The 7540-nt window shown below is 44.4% G+C and overlaps 1 long non-coding RNA gene and 1 other non-coding gene across 2 annotated transcripts; both read right to left on the bottom strand.

The window, feature by feature from the left end:
* Nucleotides 1-623: 623 nt before the first annotated feature.
* On the bottom strand, nucleotides 624-5942 carry LOC129683573 (uncharacterized). Its single transcript, XR_008721178.1, has 3 exons — nucleotides 5858-5942; nucleotides 966-1100; nucleotides 624-851 (listed from the first exon to the last, which is right to left on the bottom strand). It is a non-coding gene; the product is annotated as an uncharacterized LOC129683573 (long non-coding RNA).
* On the bottom strand, nucleotides 1756-1896 carry LOC129684085 (small nucleolar RNA SNORA48). The gene has a single exon (XR_008721274.1). It is a non-coding gene; the product is annotated as a small nucleolar RNA SNORA48 (small nucleolar RNA).
* Nucleotides 5943-7540: the final 1598 nt, after the last annotated feature.

The raw sequence follows: 7540 nt of genomic DNA, 5'->3' as shown, positions 1-7540 counted from the left end.
TCTCCATGAGTTTCACATCATGCACGCTAGTCCCACTCATCTCTCATCCCCTTTTATCCTCCCTTTGCTCTTGTAAGCCTCCCCCTCCAAATAACACACACACACACACACACACACACACACACACACACACACACACACCCCAACAACAACAACAAACAAAGCATAGAAAACAGTTTATTGTGGAAGCTGTAGTGTGTCACAGTGTATCCCTCTGTCCACACATCTTCACTTGCAAATGTTCACTGCAATGAGTCGTTGGTCTGTTTGGAGATCTCTGGCTTCTGTGACACCGTCAATATTGGATCCTCATTGGAACTCCTCTCAGCTATCCTGTTTTTGTCCTTCCTGTGTCATGGAGATCCTGCAGCTTTGGAAGAGCAGGACTGGCCCTTTCACATGTCCCATCCATTCCCAGGTAATACAGGTTTTGGGGCGGGTCTATTCAGACCTGGGTGGTAGCTGAATTAGTCAGCCCACTTCTCTCCATTATCAGTACTACCACCACCAGGACTATCTAGATAGTGCTGACATCAGCAGGAGGCTGGAGCAGCTCTCCTGTTCTCATGCCCTGTGGGCCAGCTTACCTGCACTCACAGCTCCAGCTCCACTGTGCTGCCCAGTCAAGGTGCAGGGCCCAGACTCCCAAGTGCTGCAGCCTGTGAGGGGCTGGGCCAGCTCTCCTGCTCTGACACCCTCAGGACTGGCTCACCTCTGCCTTCGCTATCAGCATGAGCTTCACTGTGTTGCCCAGGCCAGGTGCAGGGCTGGCTCTCCTGAGTGCTACAGCCAGTGAGGGGTCAGAGATAGCTCTCCTGCTCTCATCACCCCAGAGCCAGCTCTTCCAGCTACTGCAGGTGGCAAGGAGGGGAGGGAAAAGGCATTACTCCCACCCACATGCCATCTCATGATAGACAAGTGGCAGGGCCAGCCTTGCCATGCTTTTGTCCTCAGCGCTGGCTTACCTGCTGCCTCCTGATCAGGGCCAGGCCAACTGTGCTGCCCAGGTGAGATGCTTGGTCTCCTGAGTGCTGCAGCTTGCCAAGGGCCAGGACCAAATCTCTTGCTCTCATGACCACAGGGGCCAGTTCTCCCAACTGCTGCAGGAGGTAAGGAGCAAGGCAGGGGTGGGGTTGGGGGGTGGGAGTGGAGGAAGGCATCATCCTTACATACTTATGCCTTCAGGGCTGGCTCACCTACACCCCACCACCAGGACCAGCTCTACTGTGCTCCCTGGGTGAAGCACAAGGCTCACTCTCCCCAATGATGGGAGATGGGGCCAGCTTTCCAGAATGATGCATTCAGTGAGGGGCGGGGCCAGTTATGCACAGCCCCATGGACATCTCCATGGGGTCTAGTGGTAATATGAGCCACAAACATTAACATCAACCCCTGCTGCTGCATAACCACTGACTCACACGTGGTCCTCAGCTGTAGCTCATATTAGGTTACTCCTCTTCACTCTTGAGTCCCCAGTTCCACCTCTCTTCATAGTGCTCCAGCTGTTCCACATATCTCTCTCTCCCATCTGAGCACCATATCCTGGTACAATGCTGGCTGGCCATGCTGCAGGCCAGGGGGCCCCTGGGTGAAATCCTTCATCATTCTACATGGTGTGGAGGCAAACAGGTGTCTATGGCCCACCTGTGCTGTGCATAGGAGGGCAGGTCTGTTGGGTGGCAAGGCGGTCTGCAAGTCTGTCTTCTTCCTGGCCTGTGATGCCTGGGTTTGATTTAATCTGATTTGACTTGATTTTTATGAGTCCTAGGCATAGGACAGCTTTGGCCACCAAGCCAGGCATCAAACTAGGATGAACAAAGGACAGCCATCTGCTCTGCCCCTGACTGAAATAAGAACCACACCAACAAGGTGTCTCTTTGTCATTGCTAGGGGGTATTCACTAATGTTTTAACATTTTCTTAAAAAAAATCTTTTTATCTCTACATTTAATTTTAAACAATTTCTATTACTTTCTACAATAACTTGAACTCATTGCTGTGTGTGTGTGTGTTGCTATGGAACCCAGGGCCCACAGTGATATGCAGATATACTACCCCTGAGTTAAACCCCCAGCCTTGAGTTCACTGGTATTTCATTTTGTGACACCCAGTTTGCTGTGCATCTTAAACATCAGGTATTATAATTTCCACCTTCGAAAGTTCAGTGCCTCTATCTATCTGTCTATCTATCTATCTAGCTAGCTATCACTCTTAAAATGGTTATAACATCTTTAGTTTTCTCTTGTGGTAATTCTGTTATCTATGTCAGCTTTGACTGATTGGATTTTCCATTTCTCAGCATGCCTGATATATTGGTTACCTTTAAAAACTGTTGTGAATAGCTAGGAAACGGAAACAACCTAAATGTTGTACAACTGATGGATGGATGGATATGGAACACTATTAAGTAGAAAAGAAAACAGAAGTTATGGAATTTGTATGTACATGGATGGAACTAGAGATGATCATATTGAGGGAATTAATCTATATCTAGAAAGACAAACCTCACTTCTCTTTTATTAGAGGCTCTTAGTTCCAAATCTTTAGGTGTGAGTAGCTTTGGAAATCAGGAAATTAAAATGGTACCATTTTACCATTGCAAGGTTTGGTAGTGGGAAGTGGGCTGTTGGGAGCAATAAAAAGGGAAATATCAGGGTATAAGTAATCTAATCAGAGAAATGGAAAGAGGAGCTCCTTAGGGCAGGGAGGGAGATAAATATGGGTAGAGGGGAAGAGCAGGATACAAGTGATTTGACAGGGAAATGGGGAAATGTAGGCTCCTTCTGCAGGGGTAGAGACGTTAATACAGAACAAAGTGGGAGGAGGATATAGAGCAATAGGAGGATGCAATTGGTCTGATGGGGTGAGTGAGAAAAGAGGGGGCCTTCTTAGGGAAAGGGGAAAGATATAAAAACAAGAGGAGGTAACATAACAATATGGATGGTTGAAAAAGCCACAAGGGATCATACTATTATCCATTTTCCTAAAAACAAGACACAAACCAACCAAATCAAACCAAACCAACCAACCAAAAACAATCATAATGCCTATAATGCAATACATATATAAAAATACATATATGTAATTTTAATACATTTTTACCATCTGGTCTAATGGTGCTTCTTCCACAAGTCAAAGACCACCTAACAAAAGCCCCAATACAAGACATGAGAAGCTCTTTTACGTTGTTAGCCAGGGATAACTAAGAGACTTCTAAAACATGCTGTTATTTATTGCTGTTGCTCTTACTTACACCTGAGAAGTGGAAGGGAAGTTCCTATTGCCTTAGACACCATACACTTCAGAAACAAGACCCTGAGCCCACTCAGTTGGAACTGACCTGCATGTCTCCTCCCTGAGGATGAGGTTTCATGGTACCGGAAAGAGTAAAATACAATCTTCTGTGCAAACAACTGTCCTATCCACCTAAGATGCCTATGAATATCAACAACCAGAATGGCATGACAATCCTGTGGATAAAGAAGTGGCACATATATCTTGGCAGTAACCAGCTGCTCTATAGTTGAACTTAAGACCAAACTCAACAAGAAAAATACCATGCCTGGAACTGAAAACCCAGCTAACTAATGAGTGCTAGTGATGTCATGGTTATTGGAGAGTAATCTACAACCAGTAATTTACTACCCTGGGATAATCCCTGACAAGTCTAAAAACAGTTATCTTTATACCCACTGATAGGTGTAGTCTCACCGTTCATCAAGGAAACTTATCTTTTGCAAGAGATGAGGACCACTACAGCAAACCACAACCAATGAAAATGCAGAGTTGTGGAGTAAAGATCAGTCCCAGTAGATATATCTACACTACATTACTGTACCTAAGGCTCAGCAAATGTTGTGATAGAGAGGGAGGAAAGGTTGTAAGAGTCAGAATCAAGGAGTTTGCTGTGAGGTTGTGTCTCCTAGTAATATCAAAAGCTATGGCTATAAGTTTCATCAACATGACTGCCAAAACTTGAGTTGAAGAAGGATGACACCAGTGAACATGTCAAACTGAATAGGGAAATGCCCACAAGGCCTCAACTCTACACAGAGAACCACAGGCGACTGCAAAAAGCTGGGAGCAGAAGAGGTGGTCCTCCTCAGGGAGGATTGTACCAATTGGTTGTCCAGTACCAAATTGTCAGTCCTGAGACATGTTTACAAGTAATATTATATAGACAGATTATATTTAGTGATATGTATGTATATGCAAATACATATATGCATGCAATAAAATTAATGGAAAAAGACCATAAACTTGAAAGATAGAAGGGAGGGGATATAGGAGGCTTGGATGAAGAAAGGGAAGAGAGAAAGGCAATGAAATTATAATCTCAAAATAAAATATTTGCTTTTGTGAAAAATATTAATAGAAACAATTTAAAGGAAGAAAAGTTAATTTTGTCTTATAGTTGAAGACGCAATACGATCTACCATGGCAGAAAGGCATGGCAGCAAGAGGCGGCTGTGAGGGGGCTGGCCATGTTTCTTCTGTAATCAAGGAGCAGAGACAGAGATGATTGCCGGTGTTCATATTGGCTCCATTTTGTTTCTCAGGCTAGTTATGAGCTCAGGACATGGGGTTGTGTCTCCCACCTTCAAAGGGAGTTTTCTCTTCCCCACTGACCATCTCTGGAAACACCCTCACAGACACACCTTCAGGAGTGTCTCCTAGGTGATTTCAAATCCAGTGAACAATGAAGATCCATCATCACACCTGGTGGTTTCTGACTCGATGCCAGACATGGTGGTCTAGTTAGTGCTGGAGCTTTGTGTATTCACACAAATTTGCTTGAGTGCTGTTCTAGGACATTTCCAACTTATTTGAAAAAAAGCTTGGTACTTTTGGGTTCTGTTCTGTGATTATTTTTTAGGTTAAATTGTAACTTTGTTTAATCTAAGATTAATTATTTCCCACTGTTGAAGCAAGATTCTTATGGGTGTTTCTAATACACAGTGGACTGTGAGTTGCCTAGTCTGGCTGTTCTTGTTGATCTTTTTCAGTTGTTCTCCTAATCTTGTTTAGCTCCCTTGCATGCATATACTCACTGCTTGAGGAAACCCCTGTGGATCTCCCAATTTCTCTTGGAGTGACTCACTCTACTATGACATTTTGAAAATTCAACTGCCTTTGTTTTCTGGGCTCTCAACTTCAACATCTGAGACTCAGTTAGTCCATTGGACTGTCCCTGCTTTCTGAGCCATCTCACCTTAGATTCTCGACTTTCAATCTTTGGCTCAGAAAGCAGGAATTGTGAGGTCATCCTTAGCTGCTGTTTTCTCAAGTCTTGAAAAAAAGTTGTTTCTCTTATATAATTTCTAGGTGATGCATCATGTCAGAAGAAAGTATATACAGTCCCTCTCACTCTTAGTGAAAAAGGGAAATCTTACTCTTCGATCAGTGAGCCTTTAGGTTGTAAGTTGCACATCGTAACATCTACCCTTTAAAATGTATAGTCAGGTAGTTTTTCAGCAAATTCTCGTATTTGCACAACCATCACCACTATGAATTTAGAGTATTGTCATCAATCTCCAAAGATCGCCTTCCCATTTACAGTCAATCTATGTTCTCATTTGCAGCCTGGAGAGCTACAAATTTACACTTCACATAGAATTGACTTTATTAACTTAAAAAATGTATATGGATGTTTTGCTTGCATGTATGTCTATGAACCGCCTGATGGCAGTACTTTATCTCTTTACTCTCTCCCTTTATAATCCCCATAACTTATCCCCCCATTCCAATCCCCATATCCCATGCAGACCCTTTTCCCTGTCTGTCCCCAAATCCCTATTCTTTCTCCCCTTTCCTAGTGAGATTTATGTATCCTCACCTGGGTCCTCCTTATTACTTACCTTCTTTTGAGTCTGTGCCTCTGAGTATGCTTATCCTGTACCATATGGCAAAAATCCACTTATAAGTGAGTACATCCTATGTGTGTCTTTCTGGGTCTGTATTACCTCACTCAGAATGATTTTTTCTAGTTCCATCAATTTGCTTGCAAATTTAACGACACTGTCGTTTTTAATAGCTGAGTCCCCTCCCAACCCCATCCTCCCTCATCTTCTCCCATGCCCCTCCCCAAGTCCAATGACAGGGGAGGTCCTCATACCCTTCCCTCTGACCCTAGCCTATCAGGTCTCATCAGGACTGGCTGAATTGTCTTTCTCTGTGGCCTGGTTAGGCTGCTCCCCCTCAGGGGGAGGTGATCAAAGAGACAGCCACTGAGTTCATGTCAGAAACAGTCCCTGTTCTCATTACTAGGGAACCTACTTGGAGACTGAGCTGCCATGGGCCATGGGCTACAGGGGTTCTAGGTTATCTCCATGAATGGTCCTTGGTTGGAGTATCAGTCTCAGAAAAGACCCCTGTGCCAGATTTTTTGATTCTGTTGGTCTCCTTGTAGAGCTCCTGTCCTCTCCAGGTCTTTCTTTCTCGCTCTTCTTTCATAAGATTCCCTGCACTCTGCCCAAAATTTGGCTATGAGTCTCAGCATCTGCCTTGATACCCTGCAGGGCAGAGGCTTTCAGAGGCCCTCTGTGGTAGGCCTCTGTCCTGTTTCCTGTTTTCTTCTTCCTCTGATGTCCATCCTATTTGCTTTCTGAATGAGGATTGATCATCTTACCCAGGATCCTCCTCCTTGCTTAGCTTCTTTAGGTGTACAGATTTTAGTATGTTTAGCCTATATTATATGTCTAAAACCCACTTATAAGTGAGTATATACCATGGGTGCCTTTCTGCTTCTGTTAGATTGTGTTCTTATGCTGGCCTCTAGTCATCTGGATTTAGGGCTATTACAGGTTTAGGTGCTGATTTCTGAGCTTCTCTTTGTTAGATGGATGTTTTTTTTTCCTGCTTGGTTTCTGTTTTCTCTCTGGTCTTCTGGCCTGAGTAGCCTGGGGTTCTGGTGACCAGCTAGTCTTCAGGTCCAGTAGGTTGTCTGTGCTGGTTTTTTTGTGGCCTATGACCTCTGTGGTTTTGGGTGCCAACACTGACGTAAGTGTTCCAAGTACTTGTGTGGCCTCTGGGGTTCTGGGTATCTGCTTGGGTTCCTAGTACAGAATGGCCTCTGTTAAAGGAGAAGTTGTGGGACTGAATATGGAGCCCAGGAGAGAGGGTGCTCTTGGGGGCTGCCAGTCAGGCTTTAAGAGGTGTTGGAGGGGGCAGGTGGTGTCTCACCTGGGATCCCTAGTACCTGGGTAGCCTCTGGGAAAGCAGATGTGCTCTGCTTCAGCTGTGGGCCAGAATAAGGAGCCCAGGAGAGCGGTGCTGTTGGGGGATGTTGGTGGACCTTATGGAGTATTAGCAGGTGGTGTGGTACTTGGGGTCCCTCGAATGGGCCCGGCTTCTGGTAAAGCAGTGCAAGTTGTGGATAGTTTCACCTGCTTAACAGAGTCATTAGAGTAAACATTTTAAAATTTTAATGGAGTTTTAATTCATTTTTCCATCTTTCCGGTAATATTTTTGATGCTTTCTAGAATTTTTTTCAACATAACTATGCGTGAGAAATAGACTCATTAGTTAATAGAATGCAATGA

Source organism: Psammomys obesus, unplaced genomic scaffold, assembly GCF_907164565.1.
Source record: "Psammomys obesus unplaced genomic scaffold, mPsaObe1.curated_primary_1811, whole genome shotgun sequence".
NCBI classification, from domain to species: Eukaryota; Metazoa; Chordata; class Mammalia; order Rodentia; family Muridae; genus Psammomys; species Psammomys obesus.
The sequence above is the reverse complement of the archived record's forward strand: the minus strand, read 5'-3'. Positions and strand labels throughout refer to the sequence as shown.